At 38.4% G+C, this 16,412-nt stretch overlaps 1 pseudogene; it reads left to right on the top strand.

Annotated features, from left to right (window-relative positions):
• The window catches only part of LOC147518686 (ABC transporter G family member 1-like), a 37,235-nt pseudogene extending 21,734 nt beyond the window's left edge, over positions 1–15,501 (top strand).
• The last annotated feature ends 911 nt before the right edge of the window (positions 15,502–16,412 follow it).

The following is a 16,412-nucleotide window of genomic DNA, read 5'->3' as shown; positions in this document are numbered from 1 at the left end:
CTTTTAACGTCAGATCCTCAAGACGAATGTGAGTCTTTTAATGTCAGATCCTCAAGACGATTGTGAGTCTTTTAACGTCAGATCCTCAAGACGAATGTGAGTCTTTTAACGTCAGATCCTCAAGACGATTCCCAACCTGTGGGAATAACGGGACGACGACGAAGTTTATCCTACTGAGCTGGTGTCAGACAATAATATACCTTATACCGGCTCATCTCGGATAGAAGATCAAGACCTGGACAGAAAGGAGTTTGACAGTTCATACACCACCCCATCCTTTTCGCTCGTCGCTTTCGAGCAAAAGTACTACGACCATTACCAATTCGAGATGGGTGAGATTTGGACCAAATGATGAGTTGGAGTTCGCGAGGAAGAGAATAGAAAAGGGAGGAGAAAGAAGGAGTTGAAATTTTTGGTACCCATTGTTTTCCTGGAGGCACGTTTGCTCGATTATCAGAAGACATTTATACTCAGTTCTGAAATAGAGTTTTGTGGACTAAGGTTCCGGCGCTTGCAACCACACACTCTAGGGATTTTTTAGAAAAGAAAATAGAAGAGGGCCCGGCTACCTTAATGGCATACTTTTCCTGTTTAAATACATGGAAAGAAGTACACCAGCGAATCTATTAGTCTGTGTAGACTGGATCATTTAGAAGAGTCTCTTCGACATCTGGAGAGCGCAACTCATGATAATGTTTAAGGCGCTGGCCATTTACTTGAAATTCGCTACCATCATTTACGTTTTTCACAGAGATAGCCCCATAAGGGGTGACAACAGAGACAATGAAAGGACCAGACCATCGAGTTTTTAATTTTCCTGAAAAATGTGTAATCTTGAGTTGTACATCAAAACTTTTTGACCGACTTTGAACTCTTTTCGCAATATGTGCTTGCCATGCACTCTTTTCATGTTGGCTTTATAGGATTTCGAGAGATCATAGGCATCACTCAATTTCCTCAAGCTCATTTAACGCAATTTTCTTTTTTTACCGCCACGTTAGTGTTATAATTGAGGCTTTTGATGGCCCATAGAGCACGGTGCTCAACTTCAACCGGCAGATGACAAGGTTTTCCAAAAACGAGGCGATTCGGAGACATCCCTATAGGTGTCTTAAAAGCTGTTCTGTATGCCCACAAGGCATCAGATAATCGTAGAGACCAGTCTTTCCAAGATGGATTGACAGTTTTTTCCAAAATGGATTTTATTTCTCGATTAGAGACTTCTACTTGACCACTGGTTTGAGGATGATACGGAGTTGCCACTTTGTGCGTGACTCCATATTTCTTTACTAAGGATTCAAAATTTTTATTGTAGAAATGTTTTCCCCCGTCACTAATTATAGCTTTTGGAACACCAAATCGAGAGAAAATATTTTCTTTTACAAACAAAACGACCGTTTTATGATCGTTAGCACGACATGCCAATGCCTCAATCCATTTTGACACATAGTCAACTGCTACAAGTATGTATAGGAAGCCATGAGAATTTGGAAATGGACCCATGAAGTCGATGCCCCATACATCAAAGATTTCCACAATTAGAATGGGATTTAAGGGCATCATATTGCGTTGAGTAATGCGACCTAACTGCTGGCAATGATTGCATGCTTTGCAATGCTCATGTGCATCTCTAAACAGTGTTGGCCAATAAAAACCACATTGTAGAACCTTGGCCGCAGTTTTCTTACCACTAAAATGACCACCACAAGATTGTTCATGGCAGAAGGATAACACATCGTTGTGTTCCCAGTCGGGAATGCAACAGCGGATTAGTTGGTCTGAACAATACTTGAAGAGGTAGGGATCATCCCAGAAATAAAATTTCACAGTGGATAAGAACTTTTTCCGGTCATTACGAGACCAAGATAAAGGGACTTCCTCGGTAACCAAGTAATTTACTATGTCTGCTTACCAAGGGGACGAAAAAATAGAATACAAGTGTTCATCCGGAAAGGAATCACAGATAGGTTCGGTATCAGTATCAACATCACTGACAAGTCTTGATAAATGGTCTGCAACCACATTTTCGCTACCTTTTTTATCTCTAATTTCGAGAGTAAACTCTTGCAAAAGGAGAATCCATCGGATCAACCTTTGTTTTGTATCTTTTTTCGCTAATAGATAACGGCGTCGCGATGGTCGATGTAGACAATAGTTGGAGAACCCACTAGGTAAGGATCTAAACTTATCTAACGATATACAACGGAGAGAAACTCTTTCTCGGTGGTGGTATAGTTACGTTAAGCTTCATTAAGGGTTTTACTCGCGATAGTAAATGACAACCGGCTTATCTTTCGGCGTTGCCTAGTACACTCCAATAGCATAGTCGCCAGCGTCACACATTAATTCAAAAGGTTTAGACCAATCGGTGGTTGAATTATGGGAGCGGTAGTTAATCGCGGTTTTTAATACCTCAAAGGCTTGTTTGCAACTCAAAACCGAAATCAAAAGCGGCATCTTTAAGCAGGAGATTGGTTAAAGGTCTAGCAACCTTTGAGAAATCTTGAATAAATCTCCTATAGAAACCTGCGTGTCCTAAGAATGCGCGAATGTCTCGAACTATTTTTGGTATATGAAGTGAAGCAATTTTTTCTATCTTAGCTTTGTCGACTTCGATTCCGTCCTTTGAAACGATGTGTCCTAAAACTATTCCTTTAGTAACCATGAAATGACATTTTTCCCAATTAAGAACAAGGTTTTTCTCTTCACAACATGTAAAGACCATTTCAAGATGTGATAGACAGCTATCGAAAGAATCTCCATAAATTGAGAAGTCGTCCATGAATACTTTCATAAACCGTTCAACCATATCACTGAAAATATGAAGAATGCAGCGTTGGAAAGTACTAGGTGCATTGCAAAGGCCGAAAGGCATTCGTCTATATGCAAATGTATCGAATGGACAGGTGAACGTTGTCTTTTCTTGATCAGCAGGGTCTATGACTATCTGAAAATAACCTGAATAACCATCAAGAAAACAGTAATAGGCATGACCGGCTAAACGTTCGAGCATCTGATCGATGAATGGAAGTGAAAAATGATCCTTACGAGTGACGGCATTAAGTTTGCGATAGTCAATGCATATTCGTCATTTTACTGGGATTCGAGCGGAAATGCATTCATCTTTATCATTTCGCACAACTGTAATGCCAGATTTCTTTGGAACCACGTGTACAGGACTCACCCAAACACTATCAGAGATAGGGTAAATAATACCCGCATCTAGTAATTTTAATACTTTCTCTCGGACTACATCTTTCATTGTAGGGTTTAGGCGACGTTGTGGTTCACGCGACGACTTAGCATTTTCTTCCAGGTGTATGCGATGGGTGCACACATTAGGTTCAATGCCTTTAATGTCATCGAGGGACCATCCAATAGCAGAACGATGTTGTTGAATGACATTAATTAAACGAGCTTCCTGATCGTCAGTCAATTGTGAAGAAATAATAAACGGGTGGCGACCATCCAGCATCAAGTCATGCGTATTTTAATTCGAAGGAAGTGGTTTTAATTGAGGGGGGGTGGGAGTGGGTATTAAAGATTCTTGAGGAAGGTTATCATCCATGTAGTAAACAGATTGATGATCATCCAAGTTACTTGACATCTTTGTTGTAGGGTCAAATAATGGTAATCGACTCTAATAACTCATTTACTTCTTGTGTGTAATCATCGCCCTCAAATTCAGATTCGCTAAAGGAAAGAAATTGGTACACTTCATCTTGAGGAAAAGAGTTTGTGAAATACTCTTTGCGAAATGTTGTCAATCTGTTGACCTCACCATCAATGTCGCTCGAAGTTGTTTCATCAACTTGAACACATTCACCTCGACCGAAAGATTTCGAAGGACATGGTCATGGAACCATCTCGACGGTTAATAAGAGCATTAGCGATTGGCGAGGAACGGACGCCCTAAGATGATAGGAATGGAATCACATGCAACTTTCAGTATCCAAAATAACAAAGTCTGGGATAGAAGAAATCTTGGACTTTTACAAGGGCGTTTTCCACAATTCCTTTTGGATACTTTATGGAACGATCGGCTAACTTGTAGAGTCATGGTGGTAGGTTTGAGCTCATGAAGACCTAGTTGTTTAAATAAATAATATGGAAGTAAGTTCACACTAGCTCCTAGGTCTAGTAGTCGCGCAAGAGTGTGTATTTGTCACCTAAGGTGCATGGAACCGTTGGTCTACCCGGGGTCCTTGTATTTTACTATACCATTGTGTTCGGTGATGGAGGAAACTATTCATTGAGGAACGCTTGTTGAGGAACATTAGTTCTCCTTTTTGTGGTGCACATATCTTCAGAAATTTTGCATGTTTTGGTAATAATTTTAAGGCATCGAGAAAAGGTAAGTTGATTGTTAAATTTTGAAAAGTCTCTCGAATTTCAGCAAAATTCTCATCGAGGTTTATTCTTTGCAAAGCGTGCAGGAAATGGTGCCTTAGGCTTAAATTTGGCAAAAAGGGTCTACTTGCTTGTTTCCTACATTCGGAGGTGTTGACTCTGTTGAATCGGGGAATCTTCCGTAGGTTCATTATTAGAAATAGATTCCTTGGAACCCTCTTTTTACTTTTGGTTGATCATCCGGCATCGTGATCGATTGTCTACAGTTTTTTCCAGATCGTAGAGTAGTGATTGCATGCACCTCACCTTGGTTGGGGGTGCTTGTACCGAGGGCATTGGGTGGAGTTCAAAGGTCGTGGTTTCTTTGGTTTAGGGTTTGGAACTACTTGTGCAGAAACACGCCTTTTCGACTATTTTCTTGCCAATTCTTTGAAGTGATTGTTGGATAGACGTTAAAATTTGAGACTGTTGGTTCATGTAAGCCAAGAAAGTCTCATTTGTCCTATCCGTAATGGTTGGCGCAGTTGTGCAAATGTAGTAGTTCTCGATTATTGCTTAGAAGTTGTTGATTATAGTTGGGATTTGGATTAAATTTGGAACAAGGTCTGCGGTTGGTTTGATAATTAGCATTGAAATTATTTGGAAATTGACCTTGTTGGTATTGTTGATTATTTCCTTGGCGGTATGGAATAAAATTGTTGGTAGAGGCTTAACAAGGTGGATTAGCTTAAACACGGAGGAGCCCCCATTTGTTGGTTATTTTGGCTTGGCGAAATTCGGATGTTGTCTCCACGGTGCATTGGGAATGTTGAATGCACATGCCTCCTCCGATTGTTGAGTAGGGGAAGCATATAACAAGGGACAATATGCATCAGGATGGTCAGGACTAAGACAAAGGACACAAGGGGCAGTGTCAACGTTCATGACCGGGTTTTGGTAGTTGATCGTTTACTTGAACTGCAAGGGCATCTACTTTTTTAGTTAGGGATTCTATCAAATTTTTTATTTCGGGATCGGGTTTTACCTCAAAAATAGATGTGGCCTTTGTAACATTGTCCTTTGATGACCTAGACGACTTCGGTGTTACCCGGTGTGTACCCTTTTTTCGCTTGTTTTTCAAGAAAAGTATAAGCTTCAGTAGCTCCTTTGTCCATGAAGCAACCGCCGTTCATTATATCAAGAGTTTCTTTTTGATGATCGGAAAGACCATTAAAGAAATGAACGAACAAGGACAGCTTTTTCGGTTGGTGATGAGGACATTTCTAAAGAAGATCAAAAAACGACTCCATGCTTACGTCAAAAGGATTCATGAGGATTTTGACGAAAAATTGAATTTTCTGAAGCATATATTTCAGTTGTTTTTTTCTGAGTGTAAAACTGAAGCATGAAAGCCTGAACTAGTTTATTCCATGTGTCTATGGATTGTGATTGTTGTCCTGCTACCCAGATTGACGTTTTTCCGCTAAAGTGAATGGGAAATCGAAGCAAGAGTTGTTCCTTAGAGGCGCTAGATGATGAAATGTTGTTGCCACTTGTTGAAGCCTACGAAGATGATTGTACGGTTTTCGTGCTCCAAACCATGATATATTGGTAACAAACTGTCACGCCCCGAGACCCAACACACATCCCGAGGACGTGGAATGAATCTCGAGGCCGACACCTATCCCGATTCTACCGAAATTTCGGCAGAGTTTCCTTTGTTTAATCGACGTTCGTAAACCCTAAAAACCTGTCATAAACCTGTCATAATCCCTGGACATCTCATAATTCATTCTTCCAACCATATATATATAAACCAACCATCTAAACAACATCAAATCCCATCCACCAACTATGTAAGTGTAACTGCTACTTAAATACATCAAATATTACATCAAAATGGCCTAGCTCACTATATATACAACCAAAGGAACTAGCCTCTTACTATACAACCAAAAGAAAAGAGCTATGCTCATTATATACAGCAAAAGAATAACCTAGCTTATCTCTATACAGCCCCAAAATATAAACTTGACTCTGTCTCTCGTCAAGCATAAGGGAATCCTCCCAAATCCCCATAACCCTCATCGCTAGGGTTAGGAAAAGCCTCCTCCGCAATTGGCTCGTCTGAAATGTTAAGTAGGATGAGCAACAACGATGCCCAGTAGAAACACACATAACCAATACTAGACTACTTATACAAAACATTTAAAACATGCAGGTTTTTATAATAATATCCAAATATTGTGACTATACAATAAATCACTAGCTAGCATAAATCATATCGGCATGCTTCTTTAATATTCAAAATATAGTTTTCACAGTCATCATACAACGATTGTGGCCGCTGCATCCTATTAGAATGGTGAGGGTGCGACGGTACTTTCGACCCGATCCACAGGCAATCTCGGTTGGTACTTCCGATTGTGAACCATGCAACCGTTGTTTTTCGATTTTACGGGCGGGGAGCTGAAATGCCGTTGTTGTGTTCGTACACACAAAATCCCCAAAGCTTTTAGGGCTCGGGTGAGCCCACGCGGACCACGACCCCCATGCGGCTGTCCCCTAACTTACGGTGGTCAACCGTTCGGACGATCGCAGACCTTTCGGGATCGACACACATCCAGAGTGGACTAAAACACTCACTCCTGGCGTCTAAACCTCATCGAGGTAGCATGTAACCCCACACAAGCTAATCACCATACAAATGTGACACGCACAAAGCATGGTTATCTAGAAAAGTAGAAAAGGAATTCTGGACTACATCCGATTGATGCATCCCTTTAAAGGTGGCCCACCACCTCGAAGGTGTACACCACAGTTGGAATCTAGAGTTTAACTCGCCGCCGTCTCCGGAAATGCGACAACAGTTCCTTCTTTATAGGAATTCACAATTTCTTTTCTAAATCCCCTCGTGATAAACATAGTAATATCTATATATATACTCCTATTACTGATTGTTTTCAAATACTCTAGTTACATATTTAGTTTTTCTTTTGAAACTGTTGATTATATAGGTGTGAGTTCCTGGATTTCCCATCATCGAGTAGAACAACCTATGACTCCCAAACGGGCCAGTCATAGTAAATAACAACCGATGATTCCCAAACGGCGAATCATCGTAAATAACACGACCATCCCGGGAACAATCCAGAACCTCGCACCTAGTTACAAACAACCGGGTAATCCTTACCCGCATTACAAAATCCATCTCTTTGTCTCCTTACTGAGACAAGAGACGCGAACCTTTCCCAAAACCAGTTTTTCACTTTTAACAAAGAAAACAATCCCTCGCTACCCCCGATTTTACAGAAAACCCATTTCACGCGAAAGCTATCTATATATATAGTTTATAGCGAGGAAATACAATGCAAAACATGAATATCATATATACATGCATGGTTTATACGCAACTATCTATTTCCTATTTAAACAATTCAAATCATGCATGAAAATAAGCAGGCTATATATTGGTGTGTAGGTTCCTACCTTAGCAAGCTCCGTTCTCCTCAATCCCACTTAACCGAATCAAGCTCGCTTAACCGAATCAACTCGAATTCACTCCTATAACAACATATACATATACGTCGGTTGTTAGAATTGATCGAACAACGAGAAATCATTATCTAGCGTAAGCCGAGAAGAAATTCTCGACGTTAAGAATTTGGTTTTGTAGATAGCATCAAAACCCAATTCTTTCTCAACGTTAATAATACTAACGTTGAATATTACTAAGCGGGTTGAATAATACTAACGTTAATAATAATGCTAACGTTGAATATTGTAGATAGCATGGTAATTCTTTCTCGACGTTAAAATTTTGTTTTCGGTTAAATTTCCATCTAACTACCGTTAACAGAGCTACATGCCATTTCTGGCACTGTTACTCTGACAGGGCTCTGTAGTCATTTACAGCCACTGTAGGACCGCACGTCAACTCCAATCATATCTATCAATCCTACTAACTATTACGATTTTTCCCAACTCCAACTACAACAAATTCCACTCTTCAATTCACATTTAATCCAATAATACTAAGTGGGTGTTCTTTCTCACTCACTCGATACTCGACGTGATCTTAAACAAGTGTGAACTAGCATCAATGCTCTAAAATAGATTGAATATTTAAAATTCTTACCGAGTCAGCAGCAAAATCGCTCCTAGCTCGCTGCTCCACCAAAATCGCTCCACTCTATCGCCTCCAATTGAGCTACTGCCGCAGTACATCACCCCCAACTCAATTAATTCCATCAATACATCACAAGTTATCGACATCGAGTTTAAATTATTTGATGGAGGCGAAATCACTCACCTTTTACTTCAATTTCGCTTGGTATGCTTGAAATTCACTAGCTTCTCCAGCTGCTACTGCCGAATTATACAACCACCCCATTTAATATCTTCAGTAACACATCCAATCCATTGAAACGAGTTTAAACTAATTGTTTGAAACAAAATTACTCACCTTTCGTAGAAAACACGACGCGAGTCAAATAAATTTTCGAATCTCCATACTCGCGTTTACTGTTGTGGAGGATTGGGCGTTCGAATTGAGATTTTTAATCACCTAATTTGAGAGAATTTGAGTTTCTCTCACCTAGGGTTTAAAGGATGCGAATTGGGGAAGAAGAGGTGCGATTTCTGTTTTCGCGATTTCTGTTTTGGGCCTATTTTTGGTTTAGTGCGATATGGTCAAGGCCCAAGCCCAATGTGACCCAATTGGGCTTAAGATCCTAATACTCCTAACCACCAACTCGTTTGACGTCGCGTTGTAATCATTTTTCCGGCCCATCCCGCTAAATTTAATCTTCTATATTCTATCTCACCGCAGGCTATAACAATAACCCACTCATGCGTGTAAGCTGTTACTCGTGCCAGCTTCGAACGCAGAAAACCGCTAACCGCCATTTTTGGTCAAATTTTCGTATATGGTCGCTTACCTAACGTGACTTAGGAGTCGGAGTTAAGTTCCAGTAAGTTACGTACGTTTGAAATATAACCCCGACGACCAATTTACATAAATGACCCTAGATTTATTATGAAATTTACAAAAATACCCTTAACAAGAATTTGAGTTTTTACACAAACTGAAAACGTTTGGTGGGATACGAAAATCACCAACAATGTCCTCAAGTTTGATGCAGGAAGAAGGTCCTTCCTGTAATGCAGTATAGAAGTCCGAGAGGGGCTTCTCTGCTGGTGGAGGATCGTCGGCCATAATGACAGAAGTTGATGGCGACGAAGGATTGTGATGAAGGTAATTAGCAGATAAAGAACAATTTTTATGTGAGAACTTACGCAATTGCTTATCGTATTTTTTTCGACGATAGGTATGTTCAATTTCTTTAGTGGAACCAGACCTTAATCTCATGCAAGCATAAAATTAGATCTTACTTACAGAAGGAATTAGGAGGACTCGAATTTTATTATTATCTTAAGCATTAGGGTTGAACAACATATGCCTAAGCTGCTGCTAACGTAGCAGGGAAGCTAGGAATACGTGTGCATAAACCAACAGCCAGGTCACAAGAGAGATATGAGGGAGGCTTTCCGTGCAAGCACGGTTCTAATTAAGTAACCTCAATCTTTCAAGTTTCCTAGACACCATTGGAATATGATTTAAGATTTATGGAATTAAAATTTATGCAAAGGTGGTATTAATTTTAATTTAATTTAATTTAATTTTTGTTTTGTTTTTTTTTTTTAAGATTTATGCAAGGGTTAAAATACAAACATGCAAATACGATCTACTCATACAATACTAAGTGCAGTAGCATGTGAAGATACTCTACTCATACGTACAGCTATACGAATAGGTAAGCTTGTGTCATCGATAAATATTTCCATACGTACAGGCAAATATACATCAAGAATAATGATATATGCGCTTAATTTGTAAATCGATATTACGTAAACGATATCAACAAGAATGTGCTTAATTTGAATCACTCATCATGCGTATCTACATACATTAGCATACGAATACAGTATACATACGCAGAATAGACGACAAAACTAAACATGCAAAGTATTATACCTAAACTAAAATACGACTCTTGTATTGCATAATAAATCGATTTCGACAATACTCATTGAGATTGAGAATGTCCTATAGAGAGCAGCTTTACCCCGTAGGGTTTAGAAACAACTTACCCAACTCAGATTTTAACTCTCGTTGGAATGTTCTCCTCTTTCTTGACAAAATCGACTTATTAGACAAAACCGTGTACGTATACGTAGAGAAATATCAAACATGTAACAAGAAACATTTATATGTAAAAAGACATATACTCATGCAATACAGTACCATTAATATGTAAATATACATTCATATGCAATTCATGTCCGTGTAATCGTATATAAATATTTACCGGTATACGAACTTGATTCATGCATAATTCTAGGTTAAAACGTAAATAATAATCCATAAATATTTCCTAATACTATATACATGGCATACATGTAGAAAAAACATAAAAAAAATATATATTACAATAATACTAAAAATTGGAACCTGTAGCTTCCCGCGTTTTCGCCCTTGAAACAAACGTTTCAATTCGTCGACGCGATTAATCCCAAAGGATTATCGAATTTTTCAGGTACAGGACCAGATATTTAGGCCTGGAAATGGATCAAGGTAGATCTGGAGATGCTGGTGGTTAAACAGGAGCAGCAACAAAGAAAAATCACTTTCAAGGACGCTGGTCACACCTCGCTGACTACATGACTACACCACCGCGCACGCGTGTCAAGTAATCCACAGTGAGCTCAATTTTTTATGGAAGTCTTATAATCTTCTGAAGAGTTGTTTCCCAGTCCTAACTTTGGGTACCTGCAAGTGGAATGAATTTTTTTTTATCGAACAGGTCTATTGCAATGTTAAAATTCAAATTTGAACTAAAAAAACGCAACGAACGACAAGGAAAGGAATGAAGAGAATGGGGGTTCCCCCTTGATGCAACTTCCGATTTTTAGCACAAGTTCTATGGCTTTAGAACAGCAGCGGCGCCATTTGATATATGCTCTTTACTACTACTTAGAGTTTTGAACTCTCTAAATTGGTGCAAAAGCAATCAAGGTTCCTTACTCACAATCTTCGTTTTGTAGAGTTGGAATAAAGATTCGAACTAAACTAAAGCTTAGAACAACTACAAATTGGAATTTACAATAAAGGAAAACTAAGGAGTAAGGTCATAATATAAATGCTAGATTTTTCATTCCTACATAAACATTAAGAAAACATTAACGTTGAAAACATTCACTTAATACCGAAAGAGAGATTTGAAAGAGAAGGTGGAGAGTTAATCCTCCTCATGTGAAACTATCATTAGTGTTGATTTGAAAAAAGTTTTGATTCTTCCTAGACTCATAGACAAGTCCCTAACGGAAAAATAGATTTATCCCTAGCATGCATGGCTCACTAAAGAGCTCATACATGCTAGCAAGTGAAACCAAACAATGACTTATCTCTAAGCTCATTGCTTGATTCCTAACTAAACTCTACACCAACTACCATTTTGGGATAGGATGTAGAGTTAGTTGTTCTTCCTAAACCTACCAAACCAACAACAATTGGTTTACCCTCACATGAGTTGGATTAACTCCCCAAAAGGGAAGTTAGCTCATGATCCTTGGGACAAGGATTTATAAACTAAGAAAAAACACAAAAAGAGAGAGAGAGAGAGAGAGAGAGAGAGAGAGAGAAGAAAGATGAACAATCAAACTCACTTCTATTTATTTTCTAGAAGAAACAAGTGTTCCTTCATTAAAACTATTACAAGCTTTTTAATAAAAACTAAAAACTAACTTTACATTTCTTTCACTAAGGAACTAAAATAATGTCATGTGAGGAAAATAAGTCAAGGGAGTAAATGGGGTGTCCCCCACCCTTGTCTAATTTCTTCTCCATTTGAGAGAAATCTCATTTCCTCCCACGTGAATTATCAAACCACATTAATGAATTTTTATCCACCACATTAAAACAAAGTGACATCTTGCCTTTTTTTTCACTATTAACACCTAATCTAATTTATTACATGCAAGGTGTCAACTTTGCACCAATAATTTGTTATCTTTGTCTTGACATGCTCCATGATTGATGACTCATCCAATCTTGTGGCCCCGCATAGTGGGTCCATGTGCAGTCCAGTGGCGGTCCGGTATTTTGGGCAGTGTTACAACTTCTCGCCTATGCGTAGAGTTCATCGCATACGATTATGCGAGCGACTCTCTTGTCGCATTCGGAGTCCTGGTTCGAGAGGTAGGAGCTTTGGAAGTTTGATGCTTCTGTGTGGATTTGGGAGAATTCGTATATACACCGTTCCTCGTGCTTTATTTCAGGTTTAACCAATATTTCCATGTTTCTTTGCAAATACCGCAAAAGTATGAAAACATATTTATTTCATGATTATTAAACACATAATTAACCAAATTTATATGTCTCAATGGGGTTTCATAATACACTTTTGGGTGCTTATCAGAGACCTTTGCACCAGTTGCAAAGATGAATACGTTTAGAGTTCTTGTATCTCTAGCTGTGAATCAAGACTGGAAATTATTTCAGATGGATGTGAAAAATGCATTCTTACACGGAGATCTTAAAGAAGAAGTGTATATGAGCATCCCACCTGGACATCCAAAGGAGACTAAGGTCGGATTAGTATACAAGTTAAAAAAGACTATCTATGGACTTAAACAATCTCCACGAGCGTGGTATGTCAAGCTCAGTTCTATTCTAGCTATGACTGGTCTTAAGCGAAGTGATGCTGATCCTTCTTTATTTGTTAAATCTAGCAGGACAGGCTTGGTTATAGTTCTTATTTATGTTGATGATATAGTTATCACAGGTGATGACCTTATCGAGATTTCTAAGCTCAAGGAGTTACTGCACAAGAAGTTTGCCATCAAGGATCTGGGTATTATGAAGTACTTTCTTGGGATCGAAATTGCTTATTCATAAAAAGGTATATTTTTTAATCAAAGAAAGTATGTGTTGGATATTTTGAGTGAAGCAGGAAAGCTGGGGGTAAAACCATCGATTCTCAACCGATAGTGGAGCCAAGTTGGACAACATCGGTGATCTTCTTAATCGACATTGGTCAAGATATCGGTGATTAGTTGGTAAACTAATATATTTAACTATTACCCAACCAGATATTTCTTATGCAGTGAGCTTGGTTAGTCGTTTTATGCATGCTCCAAGGACTCCACATATGAATGCAGTTTCTAGAATACTGCAGTATCTGAAAGGGTCACCAGGCAGAGGTATTTGGATGCGGAAAAATGGGCATACATCTATTACTGCGTACACAGATGCCGATTGAGCAGGATGTCCAGTTGATCGGAGGTCTACTTCCGGTTATTGTACCTTTGTGGGAGGTAATTTAGTCAATTGGAAGAGCAAGAAACAGAATGTAGTGGCTCGTTCTAGTGCAGAAGCTGAGTACAGGGCTATGGCTTCCACTACCAGTGAAATCATATAGTTTCGCACTCTTCTAAAGGATTTGTGTTTTTGGTTGCATATGTCAACTACACTTTACTGTGATAATCAAGCTGCTATGCACATTGCGGCAAATCCAGTGTTTCATGAGAGAACTAAGCATATCGAAATTGACTGTCACTTTGTGCATGAAAAAGTACAGTCCAACATTGTCACTACCTCCTTTGTTCGAAGTGACCAACAAACTTGCGCAACATTTTACCAAGGGACTTCCGGCTTCCAAGTTCCATGATATTCTCTCCAAGTTGGGTTATTTGGATATCTTCGCACCAACTTGAGGGGGAGTGTGGGAGAAGAAAGGCAAGGGCGCAGTCGCGCCTTGACCAAGGCTAGTTGGAGCGCAGGTGCGCCCTAGTCGGTGTTTGCAGAGATTTATCAGATTCTTATGTTTTCTATAAAGAAAAGTCTCCAATCCTTTATAGAAACATATAAACACGAATATGCACTCATGTTGTGCTATATAAACTCTATGTAACCTAAACTCCTATTATCTCAAGCAAAATAAAAAACCTTTCTTCTCCCGTGGACGTAGGTCGCTGCATTGACACCAAATCACTATAAATTATTGTGTCTTGTCTATTTATTTAGGTGTTAAATTCTACAATATCATGTATATAAATATTATAAGAAGCTAATCAAACCTATAATATACTTGCTCAGGGACCTCCCATTTGGGTGATCCATGGGGGCAAGAACATTATGCGCTCCTTGTTTTGTAAACTCACTGAATGTTTAGCAACCTTGATCTTCTATGAAATTAGCTTCTTCCCCAAGTTGGAGTCAGCTTTCTGTAAATCAAATTTCCCTTACATATGTCCCATCTTTGTTGCATCCACCATAGAATTTGAGAACCTCCAAAGGCATGTATAGCTGCCGTAGATTAAAACTAATTACAAACTTCTAAACATGTTGATATAAAATATTATACCTGGCGGTTGGTATGATCAAATACTTATGTACAAAAGTTCTTATGTGGCATTTTTCTCTGTTGAAATCAGATCTTCGGACACGAAAGATTAAATGGACACTATGGCGTTGCTGCTTTCGTCTTTGGCAATACATTTTCTTCTATTCCCTACTTGCTCCTAATTTCTATAGCTCCTGGAGCTATAGCTTATTTCCTTGTTGGCCTTCAAAGGGGAATCGATCATTTTGTGTACTTTGCTCTATTACTATTGGCATGTATGATGTTGGTTGAGAGCTTAATGATGATCGTTGCAAGCATCGTGCCAGACTTCCTCATGGGTATTATTACAGGAGCTGGAATTCAAGGCGTTATGATGTTAAATGGGGGCTTTTTTCGATTGCCAAATGACCTCCCCAATCCATTTTGGAAATACCCAATGTACTACATTGCATTCCATAAATACGCGAATCAAGGATTCTACAAGAATGAGTTTGAAGGTCAAACTTTTCCTAGCAGCCAAATAGGAGGGGCTCCTACCATCAGTGGTCAAGAAATTTTGAGAGATGTGTGGCAAATGCAGATGGGGTACTCTAAATGGGTTGATCTTTCTGTTTTGTTAGGGATGGTGGTGCTACATAGGCTTATGTTTTTGGGCATTATAAAGACTACTGAAAAGGTTAAACCAATCATTAGAGGTTTTCTGTCAAATCCAAGCAAGCAAAGAAAAACAATTATGGAGAATCCCTCGGGGCCAATACATGAATGAAGTGGTTTGTAGCTTTTCTTGCTATCTCTACACTATATGATAGCCGGGTATTTAGGAACCCCTCTCCACTGTCGAGTAGGCAATTTGTAATCCCCATAGTTGCTTAATTTTGAAACACCTCCTCACAAAAATTATAACAAACTCCCTATTAATTAATAATTTAGAAAAGCCTCCCTAATATCACTTAAATTATATAATTATTTCCAATTATTAATAACATAATTATTCCGTATTAAAAAAAATAGATGAGCCTTTCCTATATAATTACAATTACCAATTACAATTAGAATCCAAAAAAATCATGTTAACTATGAACTCGAGAGACGGGTTTTAAGACTTTAAGACTTTAAAAAAAAAAACCAATGCGCAACATGGTTTGCATACTTGTTATGTATATCATAGTACAAAATATCAAGATATGGGTATTTATCGATACTCAATTTCTCGATATGTATCGTGGATATATCCTTTTCTTTGGAGATATTTGACATTGTTTAATATGCAAATATTGTAGATATAACCAAAATATTGACAAATATCATAGATATTGTGGATATTTCTTGATATATCATGATACATTATTTATATTTATTTAAAATATAATGGTAAATATTAAATAAAATTGTTACATACACAAAATATCGTCAAATATCTCCAAATATCACAAATATCGTCGAAATATTGCCGATATTTGCAGTTGTATATATTTCTGAACATATCGTGATATTTATATATCTTTTTCTGAAATCTCAATAGATATCGACAAATACCGTGATATATCGTGATATTTTGTACTATGATGTACGCAGCTTAATAGCTTTAACCATGGTTGAAATAAATAAGCTCCTAGCTAGTCTATATCTATATCTATATTTTATTATTAAAGCTCCCACAAAAGTATTTTTTGAGCT

This window comes from Coptis chinensis, chromosome 2, assembly GCF_015680905.1.
Source record: "Coptis chinensis isolate HL-2020 chromosome 2, ASM1568090v1, whole genome shotgun sequence".
Classification (NCBI taxonomy): Eukaryota; Viridiplantae; Streptophyta; class Magnoliopsida; order Ranunculales; family Ranunculaceae; genus Coptis; species Coptis chinensis.
The sequence above is the reverse complement of the archived record's forward strand: the minus strand, read 5'-3'. Positions and strand labels throughout refer to the sequence as shown.